We start from the raw sequence: 19,160 nt of genomic DNA, 5'->3' as shown, positions 1-19,160 counted from the left end.
TGTAATGTGTATTATGAAGCCCTTTTAGCTCAGATCGGCCTTCGTGCAGATTTGTATCTTCCAATAGTCCACTACTACAACTCTATCCAAATGGCCACCTGACCTTCGCGAAGGTCTACAATAATGATTTTTAGACCTAAAAGAAGTAGACTCACTACTTTCTCTTAGTGAATAATAACCCTAGATCCGCCTTCGCACAACTCTACTTGATTTAGACAGTTATCATAACAGATTTAGTTACTACCTTCGTGAAAATAGTTCATTACTCATTTGATGCATAGATATTAGATATTTGACATATTCCGCAGAGAATACTCTTTACTTCAAAGAAAACATATCTGGATTCAAGAGATCTGTGGTTTGTATCTTTTGACTCAGTTACCAGAGAATCCACAGTATGAACATTTTTATGCCAACGTTTCAAATCCGGATCCATCATTAGGGCTTATGAATGATGATAAATGAAGAGATGCTTAGAGGGAAATAAATAATAATGAGGAAAATAAATTTTTAGGATCAGCAGAATGTCGGCTGAATATTTATTTTTAATTTATTTATTTAATTATTCATTCAATTATTTATTTTATAAATAAATAAAATAAATAAATAATTAATAATTAAAATAAATTAATTAAAAATAAATATTCAGCCGACATTCTGCTGATCCTTAAAATTTATTTTCCTCATTATTATTTATTTCCCTCTAAGTAGCTCTTCTTTTATCATCATTCATAAGACCTGATGATGGATCCCAGTTGGGATTTGAAACGTTGGCATAAAAATGTTCATACTGTGGATTCTCCGGTAATTGAGTCAAAAGAAAACATATCATTAAGCATCGATGCATAAACTTAAAAAGAATTAAAAACAAGGTACCGATACAATATATTCGATCCCAAATCAGTCTTTATTAGATTCAACATTCAAATTGCAGATTCTTCCACCCTGTGCACCCAACTGCAGGGGCCCACGCACTCAGACTTGCCAAGGTCTCCATGCACTCAGCTATAGGAGCCTTCCCGTTTCACCTAAGTATAGGAAAATAGAGCTTTCGCGCCTTAGCACTTGCCCTTACACTTTTTCTTCACCAAACATTATTCTTCTATACTTGCTATGACTCAAATATTTATAGCCTTTCTAATACAATACCATGGCCTGCGGCCTATGGGTGAGTCTCAAAACCATCCTACTGATGAGGATCATCATTGGGTAAAATATATGGACCTTAATACACCTCCCAGCTTACTAAAATCAACTCTTCTCATAAGTCCTTATGTGTTTTAATTATATTTTTCTTAATGAGATGAGTAAAAGTAAGATGTTATGTCTAGTGGTCTAATATGCATTGATTGCAGATTTTTAGGAGAAAATTATTGAAAATTATGGCTAATTAAGGTGTAGGAACTCGAATGAGACAAGAAGGAGATATTATAGGAGATGGATCTTCCTCATTAAATCCTCACTCATTGGAATATCCCTCAATCAAATCAGACCAGCTCAGAGTTGCAGGCAACCAAGTCATGAGGATCATTGGCAATGAAGCTAGTGATAGTTAAGAACCAGTTTATCTTGAGATTAGGAGCCAAGCCTCCCTAGATTTAAGGAATTTGTTGGAAACTTCAGTTGTATAAATAAGGAGGCTTAGAGCCTCATTAGGATTCTGATTTTGTATGCAATATAACTAAGCACTTTCGAGTTGAAGGATTGTGACAAAACATTGTTATGTATTTTTTCATATGTTAATGAAAATGAGAATTCCATTGACATAGCACTGAGTTTACTTAGAGGGATGAAGCTCTTGGGTTAGGGCCCAACCCTACCAGCAAAGGTTCCACTTATTGTACTTGTATGGTTAGGTTATTTCAGATATTACTTGTTGAATTGATTTTGGCATTGTTACATTACAAGTATTGGTGAATTTGATTAGTTTGCTTCCATTTGTGAATATCTTTAACAATATATTTAGAGAGATAAAGAAATAAAAAAAATACTCATAATAGGTGGATCTTGCTTCATTCTTCCCTTCAAGGACCATAGTTTGAGGAAAAAACCTCATTCAGCCCAAAAAGATAAAATTCTGGTTTCTTATGAAATTTAGGGTTTTTCTGCTAACTATGTCAGCATCTTTCAGTTTTCAAAGATAGGTTGTAGTTGTCATTTCTGATATATTCAGATTTGTATTAGATTTCATGGTTTTTTCACAATAGGCTTCAAGCATTTCCATGCATGAACTAGTCAAATAAATTATGAAATTCTGCTTTCCTATATTGATGTAAACCTCTCTTGTTTTAACATGATTTATGGGTAAATGCGAAAAATTATGTGTATATAGCAGGATTTTCAATATTACAGGAAGACCTCATATTACTAGCTCAGCCTAACCTTACCCATCCATGATCGCCACAAGCCAATAAGTCCATAATCCAAGTTATCATTTCACAAGGACAACTTTCCATACTTTTTGAGCAAATCCAACCATCATAAAACTTTGGTTTGAGTTTTTAGGGTGTCCTAACCACATACTTTCCTTATTCCTTCCCTCACTCACCTTCCCTAAGCCTCATACCACTGTACAAATCACTCCTTATGCTTTCAGCTTGTTCCTGTAGGAAAATAGGGGATCCTGTAGGTGAATTAGGACATTTTGTAGACATCTTGTAGGACAACCTGTAGTGGCTTGTTTTGAGGCCTACTAGTGATAAATGCATCACAAAAGATAGGAGAAGACCCCTTCTTGCCTCCCAAGCCATCTGACCCATCACAACCATCTCTCTCGACACCTAACCCACCTGCCATACAATCAAGAAGAACTAGATTTCATGTTTTCACAAAAAGGACAAAAAGATAAAGGTTGTTATGCTTTTCATGTGAACATAAGTTAAGTGTTTGATTAGAATAGATTGCAATGCTTAGGTTAGTTAGGATTTCACATGTGTTAGCTTAGAATTATTCTGAAGCAAGGTATCTTAACAAGTAGCTAGATGATTTGTGTTTTTTAAGCATCTATTTCAGTGTTTCCTTACTGTAGTAGGTAGCATTTCAATTCTCTCAATGAGGGTAAAATTCTCCTTTCTCAATTGATAATCAAACTTATTATAAATCAATAGAAGGTTGGTTTGAGAAACCCTAGTGGTCTATAGTGTAGCTTAGCAGTGACAAAAGAGTGGATCCATTGCATCTACTTGTGTATACAACACTATCACCTCTAAGTTTGTACGAACCTCGGGTTAATGAAGTAAAGTTGGTAGCCCCAGGAGTTGCAGCATTATTGCCACAATAATGGTGCTCATCACTTTTTGGCATTTTTGCTGGGGAGGTGTTTGAGTAGACATGATTTCTTGTTTCTTTCTTCAATTTCTTATCTCTTTCATTATGCTATTAGTCTCATTTTTGCAAGATATTTGTAAGTTGGTTTTCTTTCCTTTCCATTCTGCAAGTGATTTCATTCAGTAGTTTGTTTCAATTTAGTTGTCTTTTCTATTCCGCAATTAGTCTTAAAGGTTGGAAAAAAACAAAAAAAAACACTTCTTTCATTCCTCGTAGGAATAAGGATAACTTAGGGAAATTTCTGCCAAATACGCCCACCACTTCAAACAACCAACCTTCCCTCTTCTTCGGTGGTTGTGAATTAGAGGACCCCTTTGGCAAGCAACTAGATATTTTTGAAGAGCCTATAGGGGAAGAAGAAGAACCCATTCCAACTAACATAATGGCTGAAAATATAAATGAAAGGGGAGATAGAGAAAGAATTGAGGGTTCTTTTCCCATCAGAGAAACCAATGGGGATTCCAAGATGAAAAACATAAGCCCCTCTGTTCTTCCTCACTTCCATGGCCTAATCTCAGAAGATCCAGATACTTTCTTTTTCCAATTCACTGTCATATGTAGAACTTATGACTAGACTACTGATGATCAGAAGTTGAAATTATTCCCATCCACTCTCAAGGATGCAACTTTGTGCTAGTTCATGGATTTACCTGGGGATAGTATCACCACTTGGGCTTAGATTCGGCAAGCTTTCAACAACAAGTATAGGGAATACTGTAGGTCCAAAGACACCAAAGAGGAAATTTTTAGAATCACCCTCAGGCATGATGAGTCCTTAGAAGATTATGAGGAAAGATTCCAGCTCAGCTATAACAGGGCCAGGTGCACACTTGATCCTGAGTCACTTTATCTAGTCCTACTCAGGGGAATCAGGGAACATCTCTTGGATACCCTAAACCTGCTATCAGGAGGGGACATCTACCAGCTACCCTATGAAGATATCAAGACCGTTTTTAAGAACCATTCTAGGACAGCTAGGAAAAAAGGTAGGGGTAGTCAAATAGTGGTCAACTCATCCTCTTCCAACACATCCATAAAAAGTGAAATTGGAAACATGCTGGAAGCTTTTAAGAGTGAAATGTTGCAAATCCTTTCCCTATAGATGGACATTATGCAAATCAAGAGGAAGCATGATGAAGCAGAGAGATAATTGGCCATTTTATGCTGCACAAGGAGGCAACCTAGGAATGAATGTCAATTAAACCTTATAGAAATCTACTTGTCCTGTGAAGAAAACCACTCCACAGAGAAGTTCCCTTCTCTACCTGGACTAAAAGTTGTGTATCAAGGAACTAAAGGGGTGACTGAACAGCTCTGCTACATAAATCAAAGGAGGCCTCATGGACCTAGACCATACCAATAGGGCATGAAAGGGTCATCCAATGCATGTTACAACCCTAACCAAAACACATCCATTCCCTCTTGCCCCCCCCCCACTCATCCCTCCTGGTCTACACCTTCTCCCTGGTATTTTGCACCTCAGTACCATTCCTAACCAACCAACCAGCCATTTCAGCCATATACACCTCAACAACCTTAATGGAATGCACCACCCCAGGGGTGGAGGCCCCCATACAATAATGCTCCAGCTTTATTACCTTCACCCCCTACTCAACCATAGCTTTTACAACCTTCTCCACCTAAACAACCTCAGATGCCTACCCAACCAAACCCGAACCCGACCAATAAATAGGCATAGCAGGTCTATAGTGGAGAGACATCCTACCCTGCTTATGCTGTGGAAATTCAGGAAATAAACCTTAGATCTAGGAGAGTTCTTCTAGATAATCAACCTCCATCTCCACCTATGGAGAGAGGAAGAAATAGAGGAAAGTATGCGTAGAGTGAATCCACCACCCTTTCCTGAAATATTAACTCATCCGGTCCAACCTACCCCATAAAAGAATTAACTTCTGGGTGAATTGAAAAATCTGTGTCAAAATCCCACTTCCCCAAGCTATTAAGGATGTACCTATTTACAAAAAAATGATTAAAGAGAAGCGTTTCAAACATCCATGGAGGTGAAAAAGAGACACCCCTACCATTAATGTCATTGGATAGTTTTCTGACTTAATGTTGGGACAAGTAATTTGCCTAAAGTATTTAGACCCTGGAAGCCCTATAGTAGGTGTACACATCAATGGCACCATTGTCCCACATTGTTTTTTCTTGGGCTGCCATTAATGTAATGACTAAGGACACCATGCTCAAGCTGAATCTCCATGGTTCATTAAGAAAGACCATGACAGTCTTGCAGCTTGTAGACCGATCCATAGTAAGCCATGAGGGGATTATTGAGGATGTGATGGTCTCCATTGACTCCTGGGAGCACCTTGCAGAATTCTTAGTTCTCAAGCCTAAGACCAAATTTAATGGTTATCCTCTCATGCTTGGGAGGCCTTGGTTAGCCACTACCGATGCCTATGTCAGCTGCAGAGCTGGAAACATGACTATAAAAATTGGGCATCTATCCAAGTAGTTGGTCCTATACCCTCCTGCTCAACCATCTCTAGAACATGACTTACCTTTATGGCTAGAAGAGGAGTTGGAAGATGAAGTCTACTCCACCCAACTCTATACCCTAGAAACTGCCATGGAAGGAGGACAGCCTATTAAATATTATTTGATTGAACGCATCCTCCAAAATCCAACTCCCAACACCTTGTCTCTAGAGGAAGTAGTGAAGAAAACCAAGAAGAACCATTAACTTTATCTATGCTTAGATGATTCAAATCCTACTCATGTCAAGGCAGTGTAATTTGGCCCTGAAAGAACACTGAAAATCGACCCCTCTTTTTGTACACCAATAAGAAGAGTTATGTAATATGCTAAGAGAGAATTTGGATGCCTTTTTTTGGAATTACAAAGGGATGAAGGGAGTGCACCCCTTGGTGTGTACTCACCACATTTATATCAAAGAAGGTTGCAAACCAGTTCGTCAATCCCAAAGGAGAATGAATCCAACTCTCAAGGATATAGTCAAAGAAGAGTTTCAAAAGCTAGTGAATGCAAGATTCATCTACCCTATCTCAAACAGTGAGTGGGTGTCTCCTTTGGTGTTCATTCCAAAGAAAAATTGAAAATGGAGGATTTGTGTTGATTACAAAGAATTAAACAAAGCAACAAGGAAGGAACATTTCCATCTACCTTTCATTGACCAAATGTTAGATGGCTTGGCATGGAAAAAGTGGGTACAATCAAATCTAGATTAGCTTAGAGGACCAAGATAAAACCACCTTCACCTGTCCTTGGGGTACTTTTGCTTATAGGGTACTTTCGCTTATAGGGTCCTTCCTTTTGGTCTATGCAATGCCCGTGCCACTTTCGAGAGGGCAGTAGTGAGTTTCTTTGCAGGGTTAGTCCATGACGCATTAGAAATTTATACGGATGACTTTACACCCTATGGGTGTGATTTTGAGGAGGCTCTCTCTAACTTGGTTAAGGTGCTAAACAAATGCGTTGGAATTCACTTATCCCTTAGTCCCGAAAAATGAGAGTTCTTGGTCACTCAATATCCCACTAGGAAGGACTGCAGGTAGAGCCAAATAAGATAGCCATCATCAAAAGGGTCTCAACTCCACAAAAATAGAGGGATGTCAAACGTTTTTTAGGTTTATTCGGATACTATATGAGATTTGTAAAAGATTTCAGCAAGTTAGCTTCTCCTTTATTTTGGTTGTTGGCTAAAAATATGGTCAGAAAGATGTCAAGAAGCCTTGGACACCCTAAAGGACAAGTTGAATACTGCACCTATTCTCCAAGGCCCAAATTGGGCTCTTTCTTTTCATATACATGATGATGCCTCTCACACATCCATAAGAGAAGCTCTAGGCTAGATAGATGACAAGCTACCTTATGTCATTTACTTCATCACTAAGAATTTGTCGAAATCCGAGTTGAACTACAAAGTGACTAAAAAAGAGCTCCTAGTTGTTGTGAAATCATTGAATAAATTTAGGCATTAGATTACCGGTTACCAAACATTTGTACACACTGACCATGCTACAATTAATTACTTGATGAATAAACCTGATGTAAATGCCTCAAATATTAGATGGTTACTTTTATTGAAACATTTTGGTTTAACTATTATTGATAAGCCTGTCAAGGAGAATGTTGTTGTAGATTTTCTATCCAGATTGACTTTTCATGTAGGGGAGGAAGGAATGGTTGATGATCGGTTACTAAATGAACATTTATTTTCCATTTCAATTTTGTCTCCATGGTTTGCTGACATAGAAAACTACTTGGTGTCTACACAATTTCCACCAAATGTTTCCTTCAAGGAAAAGAGCAGGATCATAAGAAAGGGAGGCCCATTCAATTGGATTGGGGGAAATCTATTCAAGCTAGGTCTAGATCAAATTCTAAGAAGATGTATCAGGGAGGAGGAAGTCCTTGACATCCTTATAGCCTATCATAATGGGCCTTGTGGAGGTCACTTTGTAGACAAAAGAACAACATTCAAGGTGTTTCAAGTTGGTTATTACTCACCCACTTTTCACCAAGATGTGAGGAGGTATACCAGTCAGTGATTAGTGCCAAAGGATGGGGAAACCTACCCCAAGGGATGAGATGCCTCTGCAACCTCAAGTGACTTTCGAGCCATTTGACAAGTGGGGCATGGATTTCATCGGGCCCATTGACCCTCCATCCAAATAGAAGCAGTACATCATTGTGTGCACTGAATACTTAACCAAATGAGCTGAAGCCAAAGCCATCAAAGCAGCAACAGAAGAGAAGGTGGATGAATTCTTAAGAGAAAATGTGTTTTATAAGTTTGGGTACCCTAGAGAATTTTTCACTGATCAAGGTAGTCAATTTACATCTCACATTATTGAAAATTTGTTAACCCAGCACAAGATCAAGCATAGAACATCCACTCCTTACCACCCACATGCTAATGGGCAAGTAGATGTAACCAATAGAGCACTGGACGTCATTTTGACCAAGGTGATTAGCAGCAGTAGAAAGGATTTGGCAAACATATTTGTTGAGGCCACTTGGGCCTACAATACCACTTGGAATACCACCACTGGCTTTACCCCTTATGAACTAGTCTATGGGAAGTGTTATCACCTAGATTGAACTTCAGGTTGAAGGAAGGCAATGCAAGGGTAACCACAAACACTGCTTATCCAAGTACCTAGCCCTACTAGGCCAGGAGAGGGCTATCTCCATAAGGATCTCAGCCAATATGATTGGATCAGGAAAAGGATACTAGGCTAGGTATATTAGCACAAGGTTTGATTTTATTTTGAAGGGGTTTTGCTGGATCAGGAGGAGCTGGACAGTTAGGGCTAGCGAATTAGTTCAAAATTGTAGGGTGTTCAATGGGGAAAGGTAGGCATAAAGGTTAGCACTCTAGGGCTTTATGGGTGAGGTGTTTTAAGATTGGTGAGAAGCTAGGAAGAGCATGTGATTACCATGGATCCTTCCTAGATTGTAGAAAACATATAATGGTGAATAATTCCCCAAAGCAGAGTAGTGATGTAATGAATTTTGCCTATCAACTTCAAAACATTCACTTAGAAGAAATTAAATGAGTAATGAAGTACAAAAGACATATTAATATATGATCACAAGATAATAACCTGAACTAAACTCCATACCACATGGATCCCAAAGAAACAGCTGCAATTTTTATTAATCTCCTACTAAACTGCTACAAAATGATGTATAATTAAGGCATAAGCATCTAGTTGAGTCCAACCCTTTACAATGAGAAAGAAGAAGAAGATATAGCCATTATTTCAACCTCCTCCCATCCTTAGGGGTCGAATCCCTAAGATGAGCGGCTAATCTAACCAACACTGAACAAGAAACAGGAATATAGGCATCTTAACAACTTGCCTCTAAAAGTGAAAAACTGGTTCATTTGATATCAAATTGACTTTTAATCTAATGATTGACCCTATACTACTCATTATCCATCATATTTACAAGCCAAGTCATCATTTACAATAGTAAAACATCCTCCATGAGAGAAAATCCATGAACACAGTCAAAACACAGAAAAATAGCCATCCTGTGCAAAATTTTCTCTACGCGCAGCGCCACTAGCCCAGCGCACAGCGCCACTTTCAGGTCCTTTTTGGAAGCCTTCCTGGCATCCAAATTGAGCTCATGATAGCTCATGGGAAATTTATTCAAGTATACTTTCCAAAACACTTAGAATTTATTCATTTGAATCTCATGTGGCGCCTCAAACGTTGATTCTCCCAACACTGCTTCTGTGTGACAGTCCAAAAAGTGGCAGAAAGGTTATTTTTACAATGTTTTTTGACATTTTGGTGGCAGTTCTGCCCCAAAAGCTTAGAAAATTCATAGCATGCATGTACTCATCGCTCTAAATCCAAAAATTCAATCCATTTATGCATTGGGTGCCCCTAAGAAAAGAGTAGCACCACTAGCGCTGCGCGTTGAGCCAGATTTTTTGTATGTGCAATTTCCAAAATTTGCAAAAAACAAAATCTTCTCCAAACCTGACCAAAATTGGTGAGAAGCACCATCATCAAGCATCTTGATGAGCCAAGGAAGCTTCAGCAAGCAACCTAAGCCTATCCTCCTCTTTTTTTCCCTTTAGAGCCCACCTTAGCCTAGCTTTCATCTTTTTGACCCTCATATTTCAAATTTTGTTTCGGGTCCTGTAATGGTAGGCCATGTGCCTAATCATTTGGTTGTCCCTATTTACCTTCTCCAATAGCTTCTCTATGTTCAAATTGACTCTCTTAAGCCATGTCCCTCTATCATCCTCAATTTCCTTCTCAACAGGAGTCAAGGTGACTTGTGCCTCCTTGTTACCTTGTTGTTTTACCTTGAGAAGTTCCAGCTCCATGAGGACCTGCTTGTCACTCAATTGCTTGTTCTCTTGTTCCAAATTTGTGATGACATACTTGGCTCTCTCCAAATTTTCCATCAATTCTTGGGTTAGAGCCTCCTTTTCCCATATGAATGTCCTTTATTGTTTCTTCATCCTGAGCCTCTAAGTCAATTATTTCCATTCCATAATGAGTATAATGTTGCTTTGGCTCATCATGCTCTGTCAAATCAAAGTCTCTCTCTTTCTCCTCATCATCAAAACTTTCCTTCGGCATCTTTTCTTTCCCTTTGTGCAGCTACTGCACCTGTATCGATTGTGTTGATGAAGAAGGCAATGCCCTTTCCACATCCTGTGGAGCTAGCATTTTCCTATGAGTTGACGAAGAAGGCAAGGTCCCTTCCACATCCTATGGAGCAAACACTTGCCTTTTAGCTGCAAACAATCTCCTTGTGCCCCTTTGATATGTCATGTAAGTCCCGGGTACCTCGGTAGCTTTAGTCTCTTTTGGCTTCTCATATGTCTTCATTTGAGCGCTGCTAGAAGGTCCTCCTGATTCATGGGACATTGGTGGAGGAATTTGAGGACCCTTGAAGATGTCATGAGCAATAAATGTCTCCAAAGAGATGTTGAGGAGGCTAAGATGATGAAGCACAATCATATTGATCAAGGAATAATGACAGAGATTGCTCATCTATTGAGGGTATGGATTTTTCTGCACAAAATGGGCCATCTTCTCAATATTCCCGAATAATAAATAAGGGAGGTTTAACATCCTCACCCTGGTAAAATGCATGAGAATATGGATGTGATATGTGTACAATCTGGAAAATTTTCCCATGGGGGCATACTTATCTTCAAGGAATCTGAAAGGAAAAAGCATTTTCACCTCATTTCTGTACCTGGGTTTGATGTAAGGCTCATAATAGTGTTCATTTAGGTCCTATGCCTTGTACCACTTCTCCCCTACATTCGAAATCCTGGTTGCATCCACAATAATCGAAGGCGAAACTATAAATGTCACCCTAGCAAGAGTCACCTTGTTGTCCTGAAGATGGCTACAAAAAACCTGGTGAGCTCAGGTTGGTGTTGAACTCTCTCTATCTGCTCACAGAACTCATAGCACCCTAGAGGTCTGAAACAAGTGACAGCTAACTGAGAGGCCTACAATTCTATGAGTTTTAATGGTTCTTCCCTAATAATCTGCCTCCCTTGTGTGGTTTTCTCTAATGCCGAGGTCTATCGGTCGAATTGTTACTGCCTGTGTTTTCCTCCTCCTCATAGTCCCAGTCTTCTCTATCCATGTTTGCAAATTTTGAGGCTGTACACTCCAAGAAAAGGGATGAAAGGAATGAATAATAGTGATTTAGGAGTGAGGGAATGGGAGATGACCTTGTGATATATTTTGGTAGGCTAGAAAATAAAGGGAAGGGTATGTATTATGAAAGTGAGGGAGAGGGTTTTGGGCCCTTTTTTGAAATATAACTTGTGGGATGAAGGATGAGCGGGTATAGAATGTTGTGGAGTGATGTGGAGAAGGGATTTATGGTTTTAGTGATAGGTGGTGGGAAAAATAGAGGGGATTAGGGTTTCTAGAATGTCATTGAGGGAGAAACTAGGGTTTCACATTTGTCATGGTAAATTCCTTCAAACATTTCAATTGCAACTTCAACGATGAGGTAGAGGGAGTTCACTTACTTGTTTGAGAGATGAGAGGGTTATTTGGAAGTTTTTATGAAGTTTGGAGGCTTTCTGGTCTTTTCTGCTCAATGCGCAGTGCCAACTACAAACACGCAACACCACTTCTCACCACACAACACAATGTAATTTTGCACTGCTGAAACCTCCCTACGCGCACTACCCAGCTCATATGCACAGTGCCAAATTGCAGAAGCGCAGCGACACTTCACCATTGCTCCAAACACACATCACCACCTCCACTGCCTGAAATGAGCAGTGCCAAACTATAGAAGCACAACGACACTTCACCATTGCTCCAAACACACAACGCCAACCTCCAGAAGTGTAGCGCCACTTCTCCTTGGCCCAAAACTCACTCAACCTCTCATCTTTTCCTCACTTTTTGACTCCTTCTTTACCAAATGAGAATGATGAACTTGAAAATGAAATATGAGACCTTATATAGGAGTAGATTTTGAATTTTTCACTGGAGAAACCCACTTTCTAATGTTTCTTGACCTTTTTCAAATCTCTATTTTTAATGCCTTTCCTTCTTTGTTTCTTTTTAGGTGGATGATGCTCAACTTGAACTGATTTTTGTAGTGTTTATTTGTCTTGTAGCAAGGAGAGATGCATCGGTGCAGCTGAGATCATTTATTACATAAAGTGAATTAAAATTACATAAGAAATACAAATTAACTCAAAATACTCTGTTTTCACCTCAAAAACATGTTTTTTGAGGTGAAAATTACATTAGTTAAAAAGATAATTATATAATGACTATGACTTACTAGCCATCATGCTTGACTTATTTATCATCCTCATACCCTTGCTGCCCTTTATTTACACTTTTAAATCATGCTCTTGACCTTGGAAATGAAACCCTAAGACCTAATGAAACATGCCCTATGACCTAATGAAAGCATGATTGCAAATTGACCATGAAACCATAACTGAAGACAACCTGAAGAAGGGTCAGCAAGTATACTCTATGAGGGAGAAATTAGATTTTCTGAAGAGAAGGCAACCATCAGTGGATCAGTTTGACATGACCTAATGAAATGATGTAAAAAATTCAGTATGGGACCCCTAAAATGAAAATGCAAAGAGAAAATTTGATCACCGATGGAAGTATGCAGATATTGACATTAACATTGGCCTTATTGGGGATGGTAGCTCCTTGTGGGTGTCAAGAACACCATAGACCAAGTTCTTAGTTGGTTGGGCCAAATACGGTCAAACAAATAGAATACTAAAACAAGGAAAACCCCCTTTCTTTTTACAATTTTTAAAGAAAATTCACTCGATACAAATTGAACACTGAATCACAACCAACTCTAAACTTGACTATAAACGAAATCAACCAAAATTGACACAAATCATTCAAGCTTTATAGACTTCACGTCGGGCCCCAAGCTTAGATGATAGTGAACTTGAAGCCTTGTGAGGAAAAGCAAACTGGTATATATAATGAAGTTGAAACCTCAAAAGTAGTAGTGTTTCAGGAGCCTACCATTCACTGGTCCTCCTGAACATTCTTGACCATCCATTTCCTTTAACAAAAATTCATTCTATCCTTGATAAGCTGAGATTTTATATGGTCCTTTCCATAGATTGTCAAACTTACTATGCTTTCCTTTTTCCTCATTCTGTGCATCCCACCGCAACACTACATCTTCCAGTTGAAACTTTTTTACTTTGGTTTTGTAGTCATAAATTTTCCTTATCTTCTCTTGTAACCAGAAAGTGTTTTGGGAAACCTCTTCCCTTTTTTGTTGAAGGTGAATCATTTGATTAATTCTGTGCTAAATATCATCCTCTTTGCTGCCAGCTTCCTGTAATAATCTCATGACCGGGACTACAAGAGATGTGGGAAGCATTATATCAGTACCATAAACCAACTCAAAAGGTGACATACATATTGATTTCTTGTTGCTCACTCTATTGGCCCACAAGGCATTAACAAACTTTTGATGCCAATTATTATTGTTTTCCTCCAACATTTTCTTGATAATGTTCACCAAGGATTTATTTGATGACTCAGCCAATCCATTTCCCTACGAGTAGTATACCATGGAATGACCCAAAACTCAACCATCCTCTTTGACTTAAATTCTACTGCATTACCTATTATAATCTTGTGTGGGGAACCAAAATGAGACATATTAGATTCTAAAAATTGGATAATTACCATGTTCATGGCTTGCCTTGTTAGAATGGCCTCAATCCACTTGGTGAAGTAATCGGTAGCTGTCAAAATCCATTTGTGTTGTGTTGATGATGTAGGATGGATTTCTCCTATGAAATGAAGTCCCCACTACTGGAAAGGTGCGTTTATTTCGATTGGCTTTAGAGGAAGAGGAAGCAACTTTATTTTTCCTTGAAAAAATTGGCATTCATGGAAGCTCATAACTGTCTTATATAAATCTGAAAACAAAGTTGGCCAATAATATCCTACTTTCAACACTTTTTTAGCTGTTGTTTTCCAAAGCAAATGACCACCACAATCACCTCTGTGAAAATCATTCATTACCTGTTGAGCTTCATCTTCAACCAAACAATTAAGAAGAACTCCTCTCGGATTTTTCCAATAGACAACACTATTTAAAATGCATAATTTTGCAGACTTTAGTTTTAATGATCTACCTTTACTTCTTGACATTCTAGGAGGTGGCGAAAGATGTTGAAGAACAGAAACTATATCAGAATACCAAGGTGATTTGAGAAACATTTCTGATAATTGAATGAGTGAGCCATCAGTTTTTCCAAGCCTTGTCCTTTGATTAGTTTGGTAGGCTTAATCTCAAGATCATACTCCAACATTGTTGCTATCCACTTACCTCTTCTTCCCTCTGGATCAGTTTGCATGAGAACATCCTTGACAGCTATGTTAGGAACATATGCTATGGTATGTGAATGCAGAATGTATATTCTGAAATCCTTCAATGCTTTTATAAGAGCCAGAGCTTGTTTTTCAATGATATTGTAATGCAAGGCAACATCTCGAATAGTCCTACTAAAAAAAGCAGTGGGTTCCTCCACTTGATCCCTCTTTTGCATCAACACCACAACCATGGTGTCCTTAGATGGAAATGAAAATATAATAAAATCAGGAGTATAATCAGGACTGATCAAGACTAGGGCTGTGGTCAAAGAAAACTTTACCAAATTGAATGATTTCATGGCATCCTTGGTCCATTTCACAGTGCTATCCTTTTTCAACATATTAGTTAATTCACGTAAATGCTCCGCCAAATTTGGTATAAATATACATAAGAAATTCATCTTACCATTGAAAGCCCGAATCTCCTTTTTGTTGCATGGAAAGTCTATTGCTGGATTGCCTCCACCCTTGAAGGACCAGTGCGAATACCATCTTTAGAAATTATATGACCAAGCATTTTACCCTCATCCATGGAAAAAGTACACTTTTTTGGGTTTAGAGAAATCTCGAACTTCCTACATTTCTGAAAGACAATCCTTAAGTGGTGCAAATTCTCATCATCAGAACCAGAAAATACCATTAGATAATCTAAATAGACTACCAAGAAAACATCCTTCTCATTAGCAAAAGCTATGTCCATCGCCTGCAGAAAAGTGGCTCCAAAATTCTTCAACCCAAATGGAATTTTGGCATACTGAAAAGTTCCCCATGGTGTTGTGAAGGCAGTTTTGTCTTGGTCTCTTTCATGCACCAAGATCCGATTATAGCATGGGTAGCCATCTAGTAGTGACATCCGTGATGCTCCAACTACTCTTTGTAGAATATGGTCCATATTAGGAAGAGGGTAATTATCCTTTAAGGAAACTTTGTTGAGGTTCCAGAAATCTATGCACAACCTTATTTCTCCAGTCTTCTTTCGTACCGGGACCAAATTTGAAATCCAATAAGAAAATCTAATTGGAACAATGATGCCAGCTTTAAACAATCTATTTACCTCTTTCTCAATGGATGGCAGCAGCTTTAGATTGATTCTTCTCAACTTTTGTCTAAAAGGTTTTTTCTCCAGCTTGATAGGAATAGTATGCTAAATGATATTCTTGTCATACACTTTAAAATCTAAATAATCCCATGCAAAAACATCAGAAAATTTAGAAAGTAACCTAACATACTTAGCCTTTACTTTAGGAGACAATGTTTTTGATAACTTTACAAGCTTGGGCTGGTCAGCTGTTCCGAGATTTACATCTTCAAATCCTTTGTCTGTAGAAACCAAGGTTGGTTTTCTCGCCACATCATCCTGATCAAAAAGCTCCTATAAAGGTATGAGACCTCTAGGAATAACATTATCCTTTATTTGTAAAACCTCCATCTGATTTACCTCAATATCTTGTTCATCGGAATCACAAACATCATCAATGAAAGCATTCTTAAACTTTCCCTGATTCTGCAACAAAGCATTAATTTCATTGTCATCCCAAAAAACTTACCAATACCTCAAATTATCAGGAACAACAGGCCTATGTTTGACATGAATTTCAAATTTGTTTCTAGAATTCATTAGAATCTTCAAATTGCTGGCTGCAGTGGCTAGTGAATTTGCAATGATGTTTTGAGTCTAGGGTACCATTGTCAAGTTATATTTCGGAAAAATTTTCAAAATATCCATAATTGCATTTTTGTAGGCTCTCATCTACGGATGTTTTGCTTGATATTCTCATTTTACTTGTTTAATCACCAGCTCTGAATCACCATACAAAAATCCTTTTCTCATATAGTTTATTTAAAATTTTAAGACCTGTAATCAAATCCTCATACTCCGCTTCATTATTAGAGAAATCAAAACCTAACTTGGAGGAACATACTCTAACATTACTTGGGACCTTGGCAGGCTGGAAAGCAAGGCTTCGAATCCAAATTCCAATACTAGCACCGTCTTTACCCACAGCGCCATCAAAGTCCATGCTCTAAAGGCTGGCTTCATATTCTAGATTCTAGAATTCTGTTTCTTTCTCAACCTTACCTTTGTTGATTACTTCATTTTTCTACTTTTCACTAACCTTTTGCTGTTGTGTAGGTTGCTCAGAAGAAATTGCTATTTTTTCTTTTTCTTGATTAAGAACTGCTCTAAAATTCTCGGAAATTTCTGGTACATCATCTACTTCTACAAGATGAATATATACATCATTCAATCGACTATCAGAGTACAAAACAAAGGACTCTAAATCAGTATGTACAACATTTATCAGATGATTCACAGGCTTCTCTTTACTAGTGATCATATACTTCATTTTATTTTCCTGATACAAGTTTCTCAATTGATCGAAAACAGGGATGGTAGCATAAGAGAAGTCAAGTTGTCAAGTTCCTTTGAGTTTAGCTCCTCACGATTTAGATAAAAGTATACCAAATCGAGGCGGTATATCAGCAACTACCACATCCATCAAGACATTTTTGATTGGGATTTGATCTGAAGAAACCACCAAATCTTTGATGAGACCAATGCAACAGACTCTACCAGAGTCAAATGAGTACAAATCATGATATTTCCGCCCAACTTTTCCATAATAGCTTTGGGCATAAAATTATGGGAAGCTCCGGAATCTAACATAGCATTATGGAGAATATACTCATGTAGTCTAAGACTCAGATGAAAGGGAGGGACTTCGCTGTCTTTAGGCTGACCTTCTATGGCTGGACCAAAAATGAGTTTAGGATGATCATCCTTGACATTCACCATGTCTGACAAAGGATCTATTTGCAATATTCTAGATACATGGTGCATATAATTGCTATTCATAACAAGTTCAGTCAAAGGAATGGACACTTTTAATTTAGCAATTTCACTTTCTAAATTAAAGGATGAAACTTTTTCTACCTCTCTGACACCAATGTCCTTCTTATCTGTTTTCTCTTTCGTTGCACTATATTTTTGCTGATTGTTCTTCTCGTTTGCAACGACACTTGTTGATGGTACCTTGCTAGGATTCAGATCAGGAAGCTCTTTTCCTTTCTTTTGAGTGTTTGAGGAATCATTCTTTGATTGCACGTCCTTTCTTTTCTGAGTGGATTGACCGGTACATCTTTTCTCCTTAAGGAGTACTGCCTCTATTGTGCAGTCAAAGAATTCATATAACCACATTGATAACATCAGATTCAGCCTCCAAAACCACATGATTTGCTAAGATGTAATCCTCATCCATTTGAATGTTTGGAACTTCTGCGTATTCTTCATCTTCGGTCAGAAATATGGGCATACCATCAACATGGAAAAAGTGATTTGTTTCAATTATCAGATCTTCCTCATCTTCTTCTTCCATTCCTTGAACATAATTCTGCTGTAAGGGAGTTCTAATCTGTTGTTGTTGTGCTGGTTGCTCTGGTGCTTTTTTTTCTCTCTGCTTGATTTGGAATTAGGGCTGTTGTTGTTCTTTAGAATTTGGATTCAAGATTTCTAGTTTAAGTCTATCTGTGATAGATAACTAGTCAACCATCCTCTCCACTATTCGAATCAATGTATCCATCTTTACATTTGAAGTAGATGCTTATTCTTTCATGGTCACTCTTTTCTCAGATCTCATCCTTACTCGTTTGGCCAGAAAGTTTGCTTCTACACTCACATCATTCTTTTGCATGTCTTCTAGTGTTGTAGGATCACGTTCCCACAACTGATATGCCATATCAGCATCGAAACCGTCGGGAAACTTGAGCAAAGCCAATCCCTCCGGTGGTTTAATGTTTGCAGGAATAGCATTGTATATTGCATTAAACCTCACAAAATAGTCTTGCACACTCTTGCTGACATATATTTTGATGTTCTCATACTTCGACAAAATCTGAAGTGGATTCTTCTTCACCTCCCATTGATCGAGGAACTACCTATGGAGGATTGGTAAAGTGGTGATAGAAGCTGTTTGTAAAGCTTTGAAAATTTTTCAAACTTCACCTCCAAAGCTTTGTACAAACAATCTCATCATCACATATTCAATCTCTACTTCATGGAGGTCAAAGAAATCATTAATTTTATCTACATGTTGCTGAGCTGTAATGGTTTCAGTGGCATCAAAGAAAATTATTTTGGTTTGATAATTAGTGGGCATGGCACCAAGATTCTGAGGTATAACAAGGGGTGCATACTAGGCAGCCATAACTCGAGGTGGGGGAGGTGGATTTAAAGCAAGGATTGGGGTATTCAGTATATTCAACGGGGAAGTAACAACAACTGGAGTAGTATAAACTATCTGTAAAGATGAAAGCAATGGGTAAGGAACTATTTGAGTTGCAGTATATGTAAAGGAACTATTTCGAAAATTAAAATATGACCTATTTTTCACCCAAGTGTCTATGCATGAAGAAAGGTTCTTCAACTGATTGAGAGCATGAATATGCTGT

Source organism: Pinus tabuliformis, chromosome 9 (genome assembly GCF_031772625.1).
Source record: "Pinus tabuliformis cultivar Carrire ecotype Pingquan chromosome 9, CPIR1, whole genome shotgun sequence".
Taxonomy (NCBI): Eukaryota; Viridiplantae; Streptophyta; class Pinopsida; order Pinales; family Pinaceae; genus Pinus; species Pinus tabuliformis.
The sequence above is the reverse complement of the archived record's forward strand: the minus strand, read 5'-3'. Positions refer to the sequence as shown.